Here is a 21,873-nt window from a genome sequence, read left to right as displayed (position 1 = left end):
CTGCACATGGATTCATGACCCTCCCCCTTATGTGGGACATGACTCCCAGGGGTATGAGTCTCCCTGGCAAAGTGGGACATGACTCCCAGGATGAGCCTGGCCCCGGCATGGAGGGATTATACTCAGCTTTTCATGAGAAGACCCAGGTGTCCCCCACTTGGGATCCAGCCTTTGCCCATAATTACTTCGGATAATGAATCCTTCCTTCCCCTTTTCATCTTCCTAAACTTTCTCTCTTTTTCCCTGTAAACTCTGATTTTAATTTTCCTGAGCTGCTTTACCTTTTTCACATAAAGCACAAGAAACATGCTTTCCCAGTCCACAGATTGTTATTAGATCAAAGGGTTATAAGCCTATTTCATAGCTACCTCAAATCTCAGGAACTGGTACGAATTTATTTTCCTGCATAGTGTTTACATCAGGTGCCAAATGTATTCAAGTTTGGAGTGCAGGAAAGGTGGCTGGAACATGTGTGCTTTACAGGGGTGATTCTTGATCCCAATTTCTGCTGAAGTGAATTAAATGATAACACAATACCATTTCCAAGTCATCAAAGAAGAGATCCCATTAGGTGAGGGTGGGGCTCACATTGTTGGTGACGGGGTGCACCAGTGGTCGACCAGAACCCATAGAAACTAGAAGAAGAAAACCTGGGAAATGGACCTGCATCTGTCATTTATAGATGTGTGAGATTCATTTACTCACCCCTAAAATGTTAATGAAATCTTTGCTCTGCCCAACTTGTGGGCCATTGTAAGACTCAAATGAGATAACAGATATAAAATTCAATTCAAAAGTGAGGACTTATAAAAGAAGTGCTGTAAAAAAAAACAAGCAAAAACATACCATCCAATGCAGGAAAATAAGATTTTATTAGAAAAGACCACCTAGGAATATAATTCAGATATCATTATGAGTGAAAACAAAACTCAAAAAAAAAAATCTGTTTGAGAAATGATAATAAATATTGATCACTGTAGAGAGCTAAAGAGAATCAAGATTAAATTTTGTTTTTAGTTAGACGTAAGAAATGATGATCATTTTCCTAAAGCTCAGACCATGAATCCATAGCAAATTCAGATGGAGCTGAGCAGCGTAGATTAAAGCAACATAAATGAAACAAAGAAGAATCAAATCAAGGTGAAGTAGGACGGCATTCCTCAGCAGACTCCCAGCTTTGCCTGAAGAAGATGCCAGCAGTGGTTAAAGTCACATGTAGGAATTTGGCAAAATGGTTGAGGATAGATGGTCTGTGGTGGGTGGTGTGTCTGGGTGAGTGCGTCAGCAACAGGAAGGGCAGCAGCAGCTGGACCCACAGCAAGGGCTGCAGCAGCAGCTGGGGCGGCAGCAGGTGGTCCTACAGCAGGTGGTCTGACAACAGACTGGGCGGCAGCAAGGCTGGCAGCAGGTGGACCCGCAGCAGGTGTTCTGACAGCAAGGCTGGCAGCAGCTGGTTCCACAGCTATTGGCTAGGCAACCGGGCACGCAGCAGCACGTCGGTTGGTAGCAGGTTCTCGTGCAGTACACGGGGCCACTGCAAGCTGGCCGGCAGCAGGTTGTGTAGCAGCAACTGGGGCGGCAGCAAGGCTGGCAGCAGCTGGAGCCACAGCAGGATGGACGGCAGCAAGGCTGGCAGCAGCTGGAGCCACAGCAGGTGGGCTGGCAGCAGGTGGTCCTACAACAGGTGGTCTGACAGCAAGTTGGCTGGCAGCAAGGGGAGCAGCAAGGGGAGCAGCAGCAGCTCATGGTGTCAGGTGTGGAGGGGGAGTTCCTGTTCAAAGGTGAGTTTCCCAGATTCTGAGAAGTCCTTCTCTTGTGGGGCTTTTATAAACTGGACCCCCAATTTTGAGACCAATGGGCAGAACTTTTCCTTGTTGTTGTTTATGTTGTTTTCCAGGGTCCATAGGGAAATGGCCCAAGAAGGAAGTTGTTCCTGAAGTGTTAAGAATTTTCTCAGGGTAATTGATTTGTTTGTTTTCCTAATTGAAACCTAAAAATAAGAGTATTTTCCTGAAATCATCTATGTAGTCAAGAAATTGTATTAAGCCTGTTAAGATGTCACAGGTGTCAGTGTGCATCTGCTTTCCCTTGGCAAGACTTACATTGGGAAGCACTTTGTAGAGAGGGTGATGGTGATGTGTGTAAGATATACGAACCTTTGCTTTATTCCCCAACTCTTCCCTTTCCCACAGGCCCTAGGGAATAGATGTTCCTCTATCATGAAACAGTGCATCTTCCCTTGAGGACAACATCAAGTGTTGTTGAAGCTTGATAAGCCACCTTGAAATCCTGAATTTGATTCCGTACACAGCCAACCACACAGTACCAGAACCTCAACCCCACCCCCCACCCCTCCTTTTTCAAAGCTTATCAAATATTGACCTGTCCTTTGGTCTCTGCCGTCCAGCATAGCAAGGAATTTCTGTCCCGCTGCTGAGGACAAGGTCCCCATTAAAGCCCCTAATAAACGCTGCATCTTACTCTCCAGGCTGGACTCGCCCGAGTCACTCTTTGGTGTGTTGTGCCCCTCGCAGTTGGGTTGAAGGCTGCCTTATAGCACAGCCCCTGGCCTTACTGGAAACATGCTGAGTCATGGTGCTGAGTTAAACCAGGTTTACTAGGTTGACTAGGCTTCTGATTCCACCTGTAACGTGGAGAAGCATAGGATTTACCCTTCAGTTGTAGACAATAATGAAGGCTGGAGAAATACATAAAACAAGTATTTACAGCACAGCAGCCAACTTGTGCTACAATCCTTGAAAAAGGGAAACCCGCGAGGTGAAGCTCGCATTTTCCGCAGGGTTTTCTCTTTTTTCAGGTTTTTTTCCTGTCAAGGGATACCTCCCTACCTCCAGATCAAAAGTCATCCTCATAAATTATCTAGTAAGAATTTGAAGGTTTTGTTTTTTATCTTTAGGTAATTCATACTCCTAGATTGAACTTTTGTACATTGCATGTGGTTGGAATCCAATTTTTTCTGTCCCTTGTGGATAGATTGTTTCTAGCTATGATCAATATACATTCTAGGCTTCATCCTTCATGTTTTTATCCCTGTCTTCTCTCTTATTTTTGATCACTTCTGACAGTGGGTTATCAATTTTTTACTTAAAGAAACAAAAAAGAGAGCAAATTTTGGCTTTGTTGGTCCTCTCTTTTGAATCTTTGTTAATTATTTCTATAACTGACACTTTAATTATTTTATGATTTCTTGATTAATTCTGTTTTTATTTTTCTAACTCATTCAGACAGGCACTTAATTAAGTTTGAGGTTTTCTTCTCATCATAATAATTAAAGTTATAAATGTAGTTAAAGTACCAATTTTACAGCATCCCCAAATTTTGCTATTTAACATTTTCTTTGTCATTCTTTTAACACATTCTATACCTCACATTTTATTTATTCGGGTTTGGTCTTCCATGTCACTGTATCTCCTGCCATTTTTCCCATCTATTGTGCACTGTAATGACTGTAAGTTCTACTATTTGTTTTCTAAGTAATATTTTCTAGCTAATATTGTGCCTGTTCTCTCTGCCTTTAGCATAAATTTATTTTTCTTAACACACCCTTTTGGAATTATTTCATACTTATAGAAAAGTTGGAATCATATTACAAAGCATTTCCGTGTATCTCATATTTTATACAAAAATTAATTAAAGTTGATCATGGTCTTAAATGTAAATTTTGAAAGCATGAAACTGTTAAAGAAAAACAGCGTATTAGAAGACATAGGTGAAGCAGATAGTGTGGGAGGGAAGGAGGTAGGTGTGGCTCACAAAGTCTACCTGAGGGATCCTTCTGAGAATGGAAATGTTCTATATCTTGACTGTATCAATGTCAATTCCTGGTTGTGATATTCTATAGTTTTGCAAGATAGGCTTGTTGGATACTGTGTAGAGGTTACAGGGGATAGATGTGTTTCAAAATAACAATTTTCTGTAAAACTCCGACTGAAGGAAGGAAGGACAGGTTATATCTCCTTTTCTTTTTTCTTCATTTCCTCCACATTTTACACACAAGGGAACTCTGAACATAGCAGGCTTCTCAATCCTCCTGTGCATCAATTTGTCATTGATAGGACTACTAGGATTGGCATTTGTATGGAACTGGCTTATGCCTTAAACTATTGGTGCTATCCCAGATTTCAGGTCCAGAGACTGACATTCCTTCCCTATTTAAATACAACTCAAGTGAAATCATTCTGATACATATGCCATGTGCAAAGAATTCGGAGTAGACATTCTCTAGTAGAAAAGGAGGGGAGCATTGTTACGTACTTTCCATAGAGGCAAAGAAGATGAAGAAGGGTTTCCTGAAAGTATTACTTTGTCTTTTCCATAATAATATATTTTAAGAGGACAGAAACGTGGAATTATCTTTTATGTTCAGCTGTTGTCATAGGAAGAGGAAATTGCTGCAGGCCATGCCTCCCCCGTCACCACTCACGGTGGGAGTCCTGCGTGGGATGGATGGGTCCCGTACAAGCTGATGATGTCATATTATTACCTAATGAAAGTAAAGGGCCAAAGTCCGTTCCTGAAGACAGACATGTATGGTTGAGTGTTAAATATTTGGAAGAAAGAGAATGGGATGAAACCCTGAGTCACCTAAAATATAATTTGATTTCTACGCACGAAACTTCAAAAATAGTCCATAAATTTTATGACAAAAATCAACAGGGAAAAAACATAAATTCCCACTGTCGATGCTCATGTGCAGAGACATGAGTGAGTCTGTATCAGAAGTCAGGGAGCACTAAAGGTGCCGCGTCAAAGCTGCGGAATTTACACTACGTGGATTGAAGGTGTTTTCTAAATAACCTGCGACTCTTAAATGGGGCTGGTGAGGCTGGTGCACCGTGGCAGCTTAGAAAGAGGAGGGGCACCAATGCAGCTGTCAGCGAGGCCTGGCCAAGCACTGCAGGGGATAGAGAGAGCCAGACAAAGAACTTTGAGTCTTGAGATTCATTGGCAAACTATTGTGAAACGTGTGCATTAGATGCCATTCAAAATTCTTCTCCGAATGCCCTGTTCTGATACCTTGTTTATGATTTAACTTTTCATATATTTATGCATATAGGAAAAAGACGCTGGTCAAAATGACCTATGGAAATTCTAGTTCCTCTTTACGTTATTGCTCGTGTAAATTAATAATAAATTTGCATACTTATTTTATGGGCATGATTACAGTGAGTCTACCCCAAGGTGGTTTCACCCTTAAAATGTAAGCCAAAATGCATTTTGCCTGTTTCCTTTTTGAAGTTCTGTAATGTTACATTTTTATTCTTAGGTCCTGATCCTTTTTCACTTGATTTCTGTATATGATGTGAAGCATGAGTCAAGGTTCATCATTTTGCACAAGGGTGTAATATGTATCAGCATCATTTGGTCAAAAGACTAAACTTTCTCACTACTTATCTTGGCACCTTTGTCTAAAATCAATGGGTAATGTATATGGGGATATATTTCTGGACTCTCAATTATGTTCCGTTTATGTATATGGCTCTCAATTCCCCAACAACACAGAAAACAGCATTGCTGGTGAAGACATATTAAGGTGTGTTATTCATGCAAGTTTGCAAATTACCTCCAACATTTATGATTTCTTAAGATGTGATAGAGGAGCAATAATACCTGCCTTTCAGGAATCTATGAGAATGAGATTGTGGATAAAGGATCCAGCTCACTACCTAGTACAGAGTAGGGACTCATTAAATCAGGGTAACTCATCCCAAAGTGTTCCCTCTGTTGGAAAACTAAGTAACTAAGCAAAGAATTCCAGATACAACCTCTAGGAAGATAGTACATCTCATGCACATCTAGTGCATTAACCAACCAAAACACCTTTGTGTCCCTTAAAAAGGTGACCCCATAAAACCCTCTTACTTTCATCTCAGAGTTGCTTTTGCCTTTGTACCACTGAGTGTTTTGGCTGTTCTTTTTTTTTTTTTTTTCATCTTTTCATTGAGTGATCCATGTTCCCTCCACTTAGGAACCAAACTAATGTCCATCTTGACTTGTGTAGCGCATGCTTCCTTCTCCTTTTCAGATTCCTATCCATTCTCTCTTTTTCCCTGTAAACTCTGATTTTAATATCCCTTCCCTGCTTTGTCTTTTTCCCATAAAGCAGAAGGACCCTTTTATGTTCCAGAGATTATGATTAGACCAAGGGTTTTAAGCCCATTTCATTGTTACCTCAGAACTCATGACTTGGTACACATTTTATTGCTTCATAATGTTGAGGTCATGAGACCAAATCTATTCAATGTTCGGGAGCCCAGGAAATGTGGCCCAACGTCTGTGTCAGTTACCGCTGAGATGAATTAAGTGATACCAGGATACAATTTCCATGCAATCAAAGAGCAGATCTCTTTAGATGACACTGGGTCTCCCTTGGTTCCTTGATGACAGAGTGCATCAGTGGTTGACCAGAACCCATAAAAGATGCAAGGCCTCCCTTTGTTGACCGGAAATCCTAAAGGCAATGTCTGTTGGTCATAGAGGAGGAAAGGGTATCTGGGAAGAGCAGTGAAGACAGAAAAGTGTTCCACAGCTCAAGAGTCTAGTTACTTCCATTGTTATAGAAGCAATACAAGGTGAGCGTATTCCCCGTGCCTTGTTACGTGTGTTAGTTCTACTTGGAGAAAGATGCAAATGAAAGTGTGTTAAGCCTGGAAACAGAGGACCTGGGCATAGGGATTGCTTCCATCATTTCCTAGATGTGTGAAATTCGTTTTCTCATCCTTAAACTGGCAGTGAAATCTCTGCTCTGCGCAATATATAGGGCCATGTTGAGACTTGAATGAGGTAATAGATGTGGAATTCATTTTAAAAGTGCGGACTTACAAAAAAAGCACTATTGAAAAAAAAGAAAACCCAAAAACATACCATCTGATGCAGGAAAATACAGATTTTATTAGAAAAGAGCACCTATGAACACAATTCAAATATCATTATGAATGAAAACAAAACTCAAAATAATATCCATATGAAAAATGCTAATCCATTTTGATCATTGTACAGAGCTAAACACACAATCAAAAGATTTAAAATTTTTTTTCTTTTTAGTTAGAGACAAGAAATGATGCTCACTTTCCCAAGGCTGATACTGTGAATCCCGGGCAAATTCACATGGTGCTGCCCAGCACTGAGCGCAGCAATGTGGAGGAAATAAAGAAGATTCAAATCAAGGTGAAGTAGGACGGCATTCCTCAGCAGACTCGCAAGCTTTGGCTGAAGAAGATGCCAGCAGTAGTCAAAGTCACATGTTGTTTCTCAGGCAAGCATGGGGGACGAGTTTTTTGCAGGAGTAGGAACTTGTAGAACGGTTGAGGATAGATGGTCTGTGGTGGGTGGTGGCTCTGGCTATGTGCTTCAGCAACAGGAAGGGCGGCAGCAGCTGGAAACACAGCAAGGGCTGCAGCAGCAGCTGGGGCGGCAGCAGGTGGTCCTACAGCAGGTGGTCTGACAACAGACTGGGCGGCAGCAAGGCTGGCAGCAGCCTGACCCACAGCAGGATGGGCAGCAGCAAGGCTGGCAGCAGCCTGACCCACAGCAGGTGTTCTGACAGCAAGGCTGGCAGCAGCTGGACCCGCAGCAGGATGGACGGCAGCAAGGCTGGCAGCAGCTGGACCCACAGCAGGTGGGCTGGCAGCAGGTGGTCCTGCAGCAGGTGGTTCTGCAGCAAGTTGGCTGGCAGCAAGGGGAGCAGCAGTAGCACATGGTGTCAGGTGTGGAGGGCGGGTTCCTGTTCAAAGGTGAGTTTCCCAGATTCTGAGAAGTCCTTCTCTTCTGGGGCTTTTATACACTGGACCCCCCAGTGTTGGGACCAATGAGCAGAACTTTTCCTTGTTGTTGTTTATGTTATTTTCCATGGTCCATGGGGAAATGGCCCAAGGAGGAAGTTGGTCCTGAAGTGTTAAGAATTTTCTCAGGGTAATTGATTTGTTTCTTTTCCTAATTGAAACCTAAAAATAAGAGTATTTTCCTGAAATGATCTATGCAGTCAAGAAATACTGTTAAGCCTGTTGAGACGTCGCAAGTGTCAATCTGCATCTGCTTTCCCTTGGCAAGACTTACATTGGGAAGCACTTTGTAGAGATGGTGATGGTGATGTGTGTAAGATATACAATCCTTTGCATTATTCCCCAAGTCTTCCCTTTCCCACAGGTTCTAGGGAATAGATGTTCCTCTATCATGAAAACAGTGCGTTTTACCTTGAGGACAACATCACGTGTTGTCGAAGCTTGATAAGCCAACTTGAAATCCGTCATTTGACTCCATACATAGCCAACCACACAGTGCCAGGTCCTCAACCCCACTTCCCTTTGTCTGACGCTTATCAAGCATTGACCTGTCCTCTGGGTAGTGTGGATGATCATAGGAAGGAGTTTCTGTCTCTCGTCCCACCACTGAGGACAAGGACCCCGTTAAGGCCCCTAATAAATGCTGCATCTTATTCTCCAGGCTGGACTCACCCAAGTCACTCTTTGGTGTGTTGTGCCCCTCGCAGTTGAGTTGAAGGCTGCCTTATAGCACAGCCCCTGGCCTTAATGGAAACATGCTGAGTCATGGTGCTGAGATAAACCAGGTTTACTAGGCTTCTCAATCCACCTGTAATGTGGAAGCAGCATAACATTTTCCCTCAGGCTGTAAAAAATAATGAAGGCTGGAGAAATGTAGAAAACCACTATTTTCAGGACATCGGTCAACTTTGTGCTATCTTCGAACGTGGGAAACGTGCGGTAAAGCTTGCATTTTCCCCATGTGTTTTTCTTCTTTCACTATTTTTTCCTGGTCAAGATCAAAAGTCATCCCCATAAATTATCCAATAAGGGTTTTAAGATTTTGTTTATGTTTAAGTATTTCATACTCCTAGAGTTTACTTGTACATTAGGTGTGGTCGGAATCCAATTTTATCTCTCCTGTATGGATAGTTTGTTTCTAGCTTTGGTCAATGCACATTATAGTCTTCATCCATAATATTTTTTTATCTCTGTCTTCTCTCTTTTTCCTGAACACTTTTGCCAGTGGTTTATCAATTTTTTAGTCAAAAAATTACATTTTGCCTTTGTTGGTCTTCTCTTCTGTATCAATATTTTACACGTTAATTTATGATTTCTTGGTTAATTCTATTTTTATATTTCTAGCTCTTTCATATGGGCATTTAATTGCTTTTGAAGTTTTATTCTCATCAGTGTATTGAAGGTTATAAATGTAGCTGAAGTACCAATTTTCCAGCTCCCCCAAATTTTGATATGCAGCATTTTCATTGTCATTCATTTAACACATTCTGTGCTTCACAGTATGAATTATTCAGGATTATCTTCCCATCAGTTTACCTTCTACAATTTATCCCATCCATTGTGCACTGTAACGACGACATGTTCTACTGTTTGTTTTGTACCTACTATTGTGCTTGGTTCTCTCTGTTCTTACCATAAATTTATTTTTATTAAGTCTTCATTTTGGAATTATTTCAGATTTATAGAAAAGTTTCAAAAGTATAACAAAAAATTCCCTTATGTCTCACACTTTTGTACAAAGGGATCCAGGTCTTAAATGTCAAATGTCAAACAGTATTCATGTTATTGCTATACATCAACAAGGGCAAATACAGGTAATTTTTAAAAACCATTTATACAGATGTTATTGATAAAGCTCATGTAACAACTGAGTGAAAATACAAAGTAATGGTTGAGTTTTGTATATTTATTTGAAGAAAGAGAAAGTGGATGAAACCCCAAGTCACTTAAAATATAATTAGACTTCCATGACATGGTATTTTAAAAATAGTCAATAAATGTAACTACAAAACTGAACAGAATAAAAATATAAAATTCCATTGCAGATACTCATGAGGCAGAGACATGAGCAAGTTTGTATCAGAACTCAGGGACCAGAAGAGGCGCCGCGTCAAAGCTGCGGAATTTACACTAAGTTGATTGAAGGTGTTTTCTAAATAACCTGAGACTCTTAAAGGGGGCTGGTGAGGCTGGTGCACTGTGGCAGCTTAGAAAGAGGAGGGGCACCAATGCAGCTGTCAGCGAGGCCTGGCCAAGCACTGCAGAGGATAGAGAGAGCCAGACAAGGCACTTTGAGTCTTGAGATTCATTGGCAAACTATTGTGAAATGTGTGCATTAGATGCCATGCAAAATTCTTCTCCGAATGCCCTGTTCTGATACTTTGGTTATGATTTAACTTTTCATGCATTTATGCATATAGGAAAAATATGCTGGTCAAAATGACCTATAGAAATTTTAGTTCCTCTTTAAGTTATTTCTCGTGTAAATTAATAATAAATTTGAATACTTATTTTATGGGCTTGATTACAGTGAGTCTACCCCAAGGTGGTTTCACCCTTAAAATGTAAGCCAAAATGCATTTTGCCTGTTTCCTTTTTGAAGTTCTGTAGTGTTACATTTTTACGCTTAGCTCCTGATCCTCTTTGACTTGATTTCTGTATATGATGTGAAACATGAGTCAAGGTTCATTTTTTTGCACAGGGGTGTCATTTGGTCAAAAGACTAAACTTTCTGACTACTCATCTTGGCACCTTTGTCTAAGATCAATGGGTAATGTATATGTGGATCTATTTCTGGACCCTCAATTATGTTGCATTTATCTATATGGCTCTCAATTCCCAAACAACACCGAAAACAGCATTGCTAGTGAAGCCATATTAAGATGTGTTATTCATGCAAGTTTGGAAATTACCTCCAACATTTATGGTTTCTTAAGATCTGATATAGAGGCAATACCCGCCTTTCAGGAATCTTCGAGAATGGGATTGTGGATAAAGGATCCAGCTCACTACCTAGTACAGAGTAGGGACTCATTAAATCAGGGTAACTCATCCCAAAGTGTTCCCTCTGTTGGAAAACTAAGTAACTAAGCAAAGAATTCCAGATACAACCTCTAGGAAGGTAATACATCTTGTGCACATCTAGTGCATTAACCAACCAAAACACCTTTGTGTCCCTTAAAAAGGTGACCCCATAAAACCCTCCTACTTTCATCTCAGAGTTGCTTTTGCCTTTGTGCCACTGAGTGTTTTGGCTATTCTTTTTTTCTTTTTATCTTTTCATTGAGTGATCCAGGTTCCCTCCACTTGGGAACCAAACTAATGTCTGTGTTGACTTTGGGTAACACATGCTTCCTTCTCCTTTTCACATTCCTATCCATTCTGTCATTTTCCCTGTAAACTCTGGTTTTAATATCCCTTCCCTGCTTTATCTTTTTCCCATAAAGCAGAAGGACCCTTTTATGTTCCAGAGATTATGATTAGACCAAGGGTTTTTGGCCCATTTCATTGTTATCTCAGAAGTCATGACTTGGTACACATTTCATTGCTTCATAATGTTGAGGTCATGAGACCAAATCTATTCAATGTTCGGGAGTCCAGGAAATGTGGCCCAAAGTGTGTGTCAGTTACCGCTGAGATGAATTAAGTGATACCTGGATACCATTTCCATGCAATCAGAGAGCAGTTCTCTTTAGATGACATTGGGGCTCACTTGGTTCGTTGATGACAGAGTGCATTAGTAGCTGACCAGAACCCATAAAAGATGCAAGGCCTCCCTTTTTTGATAGGAAATCCTAAAGGCAATGTCTGTTGGTCATAGAGGAGGAAAGGGTATCTGGGAAGAGCAGTGAATATAGAAGAGTGTTCCACAACTCACGAGTCTAGTTATTTCCATTGTTATAAAAGCAACACAAGGTGAGTGTCCTCCCTGTGCCTTGTTACGTGTGTTAGTTCTACTTGGAGAAAGATACAAATGTTAGGCCTGGAAACAGAGGACCTGGCATTGGGATTGCTTCCATCATTTCCTAGATGTGTGAAATTCATTTTCTCATCCTTAAACTGGCAATGAAATCTTTGCTCTGCCCAATGTATAGGGCCATTTCGAGACTTGAATGAGGTAATAGATATAAAATTCAATTCAAAAGTGAGGGCTTATAAAAGAAGCACTATTGAAAAAAAACAAAACCCAAAAAACATACCATCTCATGCAGGAAAATACAGATTTTATTAGCAAAGAGCACCTATGAACACAATTCAGATATCATTATGAATGAAAGCAAAACTCAAAATAATATCCATATGAAAAATGCTAATCCATTTTGATCATTGTACAGAGCTAAACACACAATCAAAAGATTTAAAATTTTTTTTCTTTTTAGTTAGAGACAAGAAATGATGATCACTTTCCCAAGGGCAAATTCACATGGCGCTGCCCAGCACTGAGCGCAGTAATACAGAGGAAATAAAGAAGACTCGAATCAAGGTGAAGTAGGACGGCATTCCTCAGCAGACTCGCAAGCTTTGCCTGAAGAAGATGCCAGCGGTAGTCAAAGTCACATGTTGTTTCTCAGGCAAGCATGGGGGACGAGATTTTTGCAGGAGTAGGATCTTGTAGAACGGTTGAGGATAGATGGTCTGTGGTGGGTGGTGGCTCTGGCTATGTGCTTTAGCAACAGGAAGGGCGGCAGCAGCTGGAAACACAGCAAGGGCTGCAGCAGCAGCTGGGGTGGCAGCAGGTGGTCCTACAGCAGGTGGTCTGACAACAGACTGGGTGGCAGCAAGGCTGGCAGCAGCTGGTTCCACAGCAGGATGGAAGGCAGCAAGGCTGGCAGCAGCTGGACCCACAGCAGGTGGGCTGGCAGCAAGGCTGGCAGCAGCTGGAGCCACAGCAGGATGGAAGGCAGCAAGGCTGGCAGCAGCTGGACCCACAGCAGGTGGGCTGGCAGCAGGTGGTCCTACAACAGGTGGTTCTGCAGCAAGTTGGCTGGCAGCAAGGGGAGCAGCAAGGGGAGCAGCAGCAGCTCATGGTGTCAGGCGTGGAGGGCGGGTTCCTGTTCAAAGGTGAGTTTCCCGGATTCTGAGAAGTCCTTCTCTTCTGGGGCTTTTATACACTGGACCCCCAATGTTGGGACCAATGAGCAGAACATTTCCTTGTTGTTGTTTATGTTATTTTCCATGGTCCATGGGGAAATGGCCCAAGGAGGAAGTTGGTCCTGAAGTGTTAAGAATTTTCTCAGGGTAATTGATTTGTTTGCTTTCCTTATTGATACATAAATTAAGACTATTTTCCTGAAATGAATTATGCAGTCATGGAGCACTGTTAAGCCTGTTGAGACATCACAAGTGTCAGTCTGCATCTGCTTTCCCTTGGCAAGACTTACATTGGGAAGCACCTCTGAAGAGAGGGTGATGGTCATGTGTAAGATATATGAACTTTTGCATCTTCCCCAACTCTTCCCTCTCCCACAGGCCCTAGAGAACAGATATTTCCCTTTCCATGATACAGTATAATTTACCTTTAGGGCAACATAAAGTGTTGTGGAAGATGATAGGCCAACTTGAAATCCTAAATTTGAATGCATACCCAGCCAACCACACGGTGCCAGGGCCTCAACCCCACATCCCTTTGTCTGAAGCTTATCAAACATTGGCCTGGTCAGTGCAGACAAGCATAGCAAGGAATTTCTGTCCCTCTTCATGCTGCTGAGGGCGAAGTCCCTATATTAGCCCCTAATAAATGGTACATCTTACTTGCCTGGCTGGACTCGCCCGAGTCACTCTTTGGTGTGTTGTGCCCCTCGCAGTTGGGTTGAAGGCTGCCTTATAGCACAGCCCCGGGCCTTACTGGAAACATGCTGAGTCATGGTGCTGAGTTAACCCAGGTTACTGGTCTTCTGGTTCCACCTGTAATGTGGAAGCAGCATAGGATTTACCCTCCGGCTATGACTAATCATGAAAGCTAGAGAAATATATGACAAGTATTTCCAGGAAAGCAATCAAATTTGGGCTACAGTTTTCCAATGAAGGAAACATGTGAGGTGAAGTCTGCATTTTCCCCAGGTTTTTCTCATTTTCAACTATTTTTGTCCTTGTAAGAGATCTCTATTTGAAGATCAAAAGTCATTCACATAACTTATCCACTAAGACTTTCAAGGTTCCTATATCTTTATCTTTAGGTATTAATATCCCTACAATTGACTTTTTCTACATTACATGTGCTTGAAATCCAATTTTAACTGTCCCATGTGGACAGTTTGTTTCTATCTTTGATCAGGGTACATCCTATGCTTCACCTATAATTTTGTTATCTCTGTCTTCTCTCTTTTCCTTGATCACTCCTGACAGTGGTTTATCAATATTTTAGTTAACAAAAAAACAAAAACATTTTTTGGCTTTTTAGTTTTCTCTACTGTATCTTTGTTAATTATTTCATTAATATACCCCTTAGTTAATTTATGATTTCTTGGTTAATACAATTTTTATTTTCCTAACTCATTAAAGTGGTTTTTAGTTAATCAATTTTTAGATTTTATTCTAATCAAACTATTTAAGTCCATAAATGCAGGTATAGTACTAATTTTACAGCATCCCAAAATTTTGACAAGTAATATTTTCATTGTCATGCAGTTAAAACATTCTGTACTTCACACTATGAATTATTCAGCTTTAATCTGCCATGTCAGTGTATCTTCTATAATTTATCCTATCTATTGTGCAACCTAATGACTATATGCCCCACTCTGTTTTCTAACTAATATTATGCCTCATATACTCTGCCCCTACTTTCAATTTATTTTATTAAGTCTTCATTTTGGAATTATTTCAGACTTCTAGTAAAGTTATAAAAGTTTTACAAAGAATTCCCTCTGTACACCAATAAACACATATTATTAACCTTAATCTGCATTCCTGTAGGGCTAAACCCATCGTAAACAGGACCTCTTGAAGATGCCATTTTAGTAAGGTGTGGCCCAGCTGAATGAGGGGGGCCTCAGTCTGGATTAGTGGAGGCCTTATAAGGAGAAGGCCATGAGGAGAAGTCAGTGCGACCCCAAAAGAAAAAGGAGAGGGCATGGCCATATGATGGGAGGCGGAAATAAGAAACCCCCAAGATTGCTGGCAGCCAGGACTAGAACGCCACAGATCTTTGGGGAGAAAGCAAGCCTTCCTGGGATCCTGATTTCTGACTTCTAGCCTCAAAACTGTGAGCCAATAAATTCCTGTTGTTCAAGCCAGTCCATTGTGTGGTATTTGTCAGAGCAGCCTGGCAAACTAAGACATACAGTTAATAGTATTGTACCAAGGTTAATTTCTTGGTTTTGATAATTTTTAGATGGTTAGATGTTAGCTAAAATAAGGAGAAGGGAGTACAGGAACTCTGTACTATTTTTTGCAATTCTTCTGTAAGTCTAAAATTATTTCAAAATTAAAAGTAAAGAAAAAAAATGAATGTGGGATCCTAAATAGGATCCTGGAAAAAAAAAAAAGGACACAAATGGAAAAAAACTAGTGAAATTCTCACACAGGATGTAGTTTAGTTCAGGCCTGCAACCAAGCCTGCAATGATTTTGTAAATTAAGTTTTCCTGAAAGACAGCCAAGCTCATTTACTTACAAACTGTCTGTGGCTGTCTTCTTGCTAAAACAAAAGCATTGAGTAGTTGGAACAGACATCATAGGGGCCAAAAACCTAAAATACTTACTCTCTAGCCCTTTACAGAAAAAATTGTCAAATCCTGGTTTAATCAATAAAGTTGTACTAATGTTGATTTCCTGTTTTTGAGAATTGTATTACAGTTTTATAAGAGATTAACATTAGGGGAAGCTGGGTGAGAGATATAAAGAAACTCTGTACCGTTTTTGCAACTTTTATCTAAGTCTAAAATTGGTAAAAACTAAAAAGTTAAAAAAAAAGAATTCCCATATTTCTCACACTTTATACAACAATTAATTTAAAATGGATCATGGACTTAAATGTAAAATGTAAATCTATAAAACTTTTAGGAAAAACACAGAAGACATAGGTGAAGCAGGTGGTGTGGGTGGGATGAGGTGGGTGTGGCTCACAAGGGCTACCTGAGGGTTCCTGGTGGGGACTGAGAAGTTTCGTGTCTAGGCTGTATCAATGTCAATTCATGGTTTTGGTATTCTTTAGTTTTAGAAGATGTTGTTTTTGGAAACTGGGTAAAGGTCTATTGGGCTATCTGTTTCAATATAAAAACATTTACTTTAAAAATCCCATGAAGGATGGGAGGAAAAATTTAAAAATGCAATTTTCTGTAAAACGCAAAAGAATGAGGGATATGGAGATTATCCAACATTTGAACACCTCCACTATAGCCTGGAGATCATCTATCAGAGGGAGGTGAGTGACTCCTGAAATAAAAGTCTAAATTCCTGTTGAATCTGAAGTCCCAATATCCGTACTGCATTCTCAAGGAACATCTAAAATTTTGCTGCTCAAGCTTTTATACTAACTAAATTGGTACAGTAGAAATCTGTCAGATGGGGTGGATCTGGTCACCAATTTGTGACGCATTTCAACATCCTGGTGTTTACTTACAGAAGATGTTAAAACATCCTGCCAATTCTTGGGCATCCCAATGACAATTTACATAAGAGCTTTACCAGTCTTCAGAATTTGACAAATTCATAAAATCCTTTATATCTCTGAAAAAATATTCTATACACATTTTTATGTCAGTGGGATTCATTATACATCTCCAACTGATTCTTTTTCCATAGTCTCCACGTTTTACACATAAGGAGACTGGGGTTAATGACTGCAGACAAGGCTGCAGGGTCCAGATCCCAAGATGAAGAAAATGGAGGAAAGGTTCTGCAAGTCTGCCCCCACCCCCACCCCTGTACCTATCAACTGGGATTAGTCTAGAAAGATCCACTGTGAACAGGAAGAGATCATGGAGCAGAGAAACATGGAAGGACAGGTCAGTCCTCTGGGATCACTGATCAAGAGAAGGAGTTGTCAGGCAATGCTTTTCAAGCCTTCATAGCTGGGAATTGTGATGCATGTCTGCAGCACCTTGCCTGCCTACAAGATGTAAACAGAGATAATTATAAAATAATTTTGAATACAGCAGTAGCTGAATTTTTTAAATAAAATAACCAAATGACAGCAGATAATTTGAGACAAACACTTAACCAGCTGAAGAATCGGGTCCACTCAGCTGTTGAAATGGATGGATTAGATAATGTGGAAAACAGCATGCTGTATTACAATCAAGCAGTCATTATCACTTGCGGCAGTATACAGAAGCAGTATCAGTCAGCAAAAAACTATCAGTTCATAGAGACTTTTCAGGAAAAATTTGCCTAAGCCATGTGTTTTTTGCTTGTAGACCTGTATAGATTAACCTACCAAGCTGAGAAATCTTTGTATCTTCTTGCTGTCCTAGCAAAAATGATTTCCCAGGGCAAAGTAACAAAAACGGAAAGATTGAGGCTGGTAATAACACCCTCAAAGATGGATCTAATCATAGAGCTCGAAATGGAGCTCTCATAGAGGCTGTAAAATCAAAGATACATCAGTGTAAACTGAGAGCTTATATCCAAATGAAGTCCCTGAAAGCATGCAAAAGGGACACGCAGTCAGTTATGAATACCTCTGGAAATTCGGCACCCTCTCTATTTCTTAAAAACAATTTTGAGTACTTAAGAGGCAATTATCGAAAAGCCGTGAGGCTATTAAATAGTTCAAACATTGCTAAACATCCGCGATTGATGAAAACAGGTGAATGCTTGAGATGCATGTTCTGGAATAATCTTGGTTGTATCCATTTCTCCACGAGCAAGCACAATTTGGGGATTTTCTACTTTAAAAAGGCTCTGCAGGAAAATGAGAACATTTGTGCGCAGCTCAGGTCAGGCAGCACTGATCCAGGTAAGACCAGCAATGGGGGACAGTTTGTAGTTTACTACCTGAGGAAAGCATAATTTTAAAGAACAACCGTCTGGTCAAAATGCATGCATGTGTCTCTGTATACAGTTCATACTGAGGCCGGTCAACCAGTTTAGCGCTGAGAATTTTTAATGGATATTGCTTCTTTTAGTAGCAAGGTGTTGGGGTAATTTTGAATTACCAAAGACAACTAAAATAGCATTCAATTTTCCATGAATTTCATCAGAGTCCCATGTGCTAATGTTATAAACCAGAATATTTGATTATTCAAGACTAAGATTTCTTGACTGTGCCAAACTGGGTTTAGTATAGCTCCTTTTTGTTCACCTGTGATAGTTGGCAGCATCTGACAATTTTTAAGCACATTCCTGAAGTTCTTTTCTTTAATACTCATTATTTCTGGATCCTTGATGTTGAATGCATATAAAGAAGCAATTATTTAGCTTTCTAAATATAAGGAAAGTAGCCTCTTCAACAAATGGGACTGGGAGAACTGGATATGCATATCCAAAAGAAGGAAAGAGGACCGCTATCTCACACCATATACAAAAATTAACTCGAAGTGGATTAAAGACCTAAATATAAGAGCCAGTACCATAAAACTTCTAGAATATAATATGTGGGAACTTCAAGATCTAGTCATAGGAGGTGGCTTCTTAGATCTTACACCCAAAGCACAAGAAATGAAAAAAAAAAAAAGAGATAAATGGGAACTCATCAAAATCAAAAGCTTCTCTGCCTTAAAGGGCTTTGTCAAAAAGGTGAAGATGCAGCCAACTCAATGGGAGAAAATATTTGGTAACCATGTATCCAATAAGGGACTGATATCCAGCATTTATGAAGAAATCCTACAACTCATTGACAGAAGTACAAACGGCCCAATTATGAAATGGTCAAAAGATATGAAAAGACATTTTTCCAAAGAGGAAATAAACATGGCTAAAAAGCACATGAAAAAAATGTTCATCTTCATTAGCTATCAGGGAAATGAAAAACCACAATGAGCTATCTCATACCTGTAAGAATGGTTGCTATTAAAAAAACAAGTAAGTACAAATGTAGGAGAGGATATGGAGAAATTAGAACTCTTATCCACAGCTGGTGGGACTGGATAATGTTACAGCTGCTGTGGAAGACAATTTGGCGGTTCCTCAGAAAACTAAGTATCAAGCTACCCTGTGACCTGGCAATTCCACTACTTGGTATAAATCCAGAAGATCTGAAAGCAGTGACACGAACAGACGTTTGCACTCTAATGTTCATAGCAGCATTATTTGCAATTGCCAGAACATGGAGACAACCCAAGTGTCCTTCAACAGATGAATGTGTGAACAAAATGTTGTATATACGTACGAAGGAATGCTATGCAGCAGTAAAAGGAATGAAATCCTGAAACATGGCAATGTGAATGAACCTTGAGGACATAATGCTGAGTGAAATAAGTCAGACACAAAAGGAGAGATATAGTATGGTATCACTAATATGAACTGCCTCGATAGTGTAAAATTAGTGACTTAAAATGTAGAATATAGGGGACCTAGAGAGAGAAAGAAGCTCGAGAAAGGGGAACGATCACCTAATATGTACAGACTTGTTAACAAAGTTGAACTTAAAGGTATGAGAATGGACTGGGGTGGTGACAGTTCATTAATGGGTTTAGAAGTATCAGTGCTGTATTGAAGGCCAACACAATTGGAAGGGTTGTTTAATGTCATGTATCTCATGCATTAGCACTACAAATATAAATAAGTTCTTGCATGGCCTACTTCTAAGGTATGAAACTTGAAGAAAGAGTTAACAACAGAATGGTATATGGGGAAAACTACCTGTTATATACTATGGACTATATTTAGTAGGAATACCTTATGGTACTCACCAATACTAGGGGTAAATAATTGGGTGGGGAATAAGAGTTATGGGGTGTTCTGGGTTATGATAATTGTTTAAAATGGAGAGTGATGATGATTTTACAACTAAATGAGGATAATGTGAGACGTTGATTGTTTATTTTGGACAGAATATATGCTATGTGAGATTAGGGACCCCCTACTTAATAAGTAAAGTCCTTGCTCTTGAGGCTTGCTCTTCTGAGACTTCCTGCTGCTAAGGGAAGGCTAAGCCCACCTATAATTGTGCCTAAGAGTCACTTCCAGGGAACCTCTTCTGTTGTTCACATGTGGCCTTTCTCTCTCAGGCCCATCTCTGCACATGGATTCATGACCCTCCCCCTTATGTGGGACATGACTCCCAGGGGTGTGAGTCTCCCTGGCAAAGTGGGACATGACTCCCAGGATGAGCCTGGCCCCGGCATGGAGGGATTATACTCAGCTTTTCATGAGAAGACCCAGGTGTCCCCCACTTGGGATCCAGCCTTTGCCCATAATTACTTCGGATAATGAATCCTTCCTTCCCCTTTTCATCTTCCTAAACTTTCTCTCTTTTTCCCTGTAAACTCTGATTTTAATTTTCCTGAGCTGCTTTACCTTTTTCACATAAAGCACAAGAATCATGCTTTCCCAGTCCGCAGATTGTTATTAGATCAAAGGGTTATAAGCCTATTTCATAGCTACCTCAAATCTCAGGAACTGGTACGAATTTATTTTCCTGCATAGTGTTTACATCAGGTGCCAAATGTATTCAAGTTTGGAGTGCAGGAAAGGTGGCTGGAACATGTGTGCTTTACAGGGGTGATTCTTGATCCCAATTTCTGCTGAAGTGAATTAAATGATAACACAATACCATTTCCAAGTCATCAAAGAAGAGATCCCATTAGGTGAGGGTGGGGCTCACATTGTTGGTGACGGGGTGCACCAGTGGTCGACCAGAACCCATAGAAACTAGAAGAAGAAAACCTGGGAAATGGACCTGCATCTGTCATTTATAGATGTGTGAGATTCATTTACTCACCCCTAAAATGTTAATGAAATCTTTGCTCTGGCCAACTTGTGGGCCATTGTAAGACTCAAATGAGATAACAGATATAAAATTCAATTCAAAAGTGAGGACTTATAAAAGAACTGCTGTAAAAAAAAAAAAACAAGCAAAAACATACCATCCAATGCAGGAAAATAAGATTTTATTAGAAAAGACCACCTAGGAATATAATTCAGATATCGTTATGAGTGAAAACAAAACTCAAAAAAAAAAAATCTGTTTGAGAAATGATAATAAATATTGATCACTGTAGAGAGCTAAAGAGAATCAAGATTAAATTTTTTTTTAGTTAGACGTAAGAAATGATGATCATTTTCCTAAAGCTCAGACCATGAATCCATAGCAAATTCAGATGGAGCTGAGCAGCGTAGATTAAAGCGACATAAATGAAGCAAAGAAGAATCAAATCAAGGTGAAGCAGGACGGCATTCCTCAGCAGACTCCCAAGCTTTGCCTGAAGAAGATGTCAGCAGTGGTTAAAGTCACATGTAGGAATTTGGCAAAATGGTTGAGGATAGATGGTCTATGGTGGGTGGTGTGTCTGGGTGAGTGCGTCAGCAACAGGAAGGGCAGCAGCAGCTGGACCCACAGCAAGGGCTGCAGCAGCAGCTGGGGCGGCAGCAGGTGGTCCTACAGCAGGTGGTCTGACAGCAGACTGGGCGGCAGCAAGGCTGGCAGCAGCTGGTTCCACAGCAGGTAGGCTGGCAGCAAGGCTGGCAGCAGCAGGCCCCACAACAGGATGGACGGCAGCAAGGCTGGCAGCAGCTGGACCCAGAGCAGGTGTTCTGGCAGCAAGGCTGGCAGCAGCTGGTTCCACAGCTATTGGCTAGGCAACCGGGCACGCAGCAGCACGTTGGTTGGTAGCAGGTTCTCGCGCAGTACACGGGGCCACTGCAAGCTGGCCGGCAGCATGTTGTGTAGCAGCAACTGGGGCAGCAGCAAGGCCGGCAGCAGCTGGAGCCACAGCAGGATGGACGGCAGCAAGGCTGGCAGCAGCTGGAGCCACAGCAGGTGGGCTGGCAGCAGGTGGTCCTACAACAGGTGGTCTGACAGCAAGTTGGCTGGCAGCAAGGGGAGCAGCAAGGGGAGCAGCAGCAGCTCATGGTGTCAGGTGTGGAGGGTGAGTTCCTGTTCAAAGGTGAGTTTCCCAGATTCTGAGAAGTCCTTCTCCTCTGGGGCTTTTATATACTGGACCCCCAATGTTGAGACCAATGGGCAG

General features: G+C 40.9%; 1 pseudogene; it reads right to left on the bottom strand.

Annotated features, from left to right (window-relative positions):
- Positions 1–1,281: 1,281 nt before the first annotated feature.
- Positions 1,282–21,757, bottom strand: LOC119514755 (annotated as a pseudogene).
- Positions 21,758–21,873: the final 116 nt, after the last annotated feature.

The sequence above is a fragment of the Choloepus didactylus genome, chromosome 18 (assembly GCF_015220235.1).
Source record: "Choloepus didactylus isolate mChoDid1 chromosome 18, mChoDid1.pri, whole genome shotgun sequence".
NCBI classification, from domain to species: Eukaryota; Metazoa; Chordata; class Mammalia; order Pilosa; family Megalonychidae; genus Choloepus; species Choloepus didactylus.
Note: the sequence above shows the minus strand (reverse complement) of the source record. Positions and strands in the feature narration are given on the sequence as shown.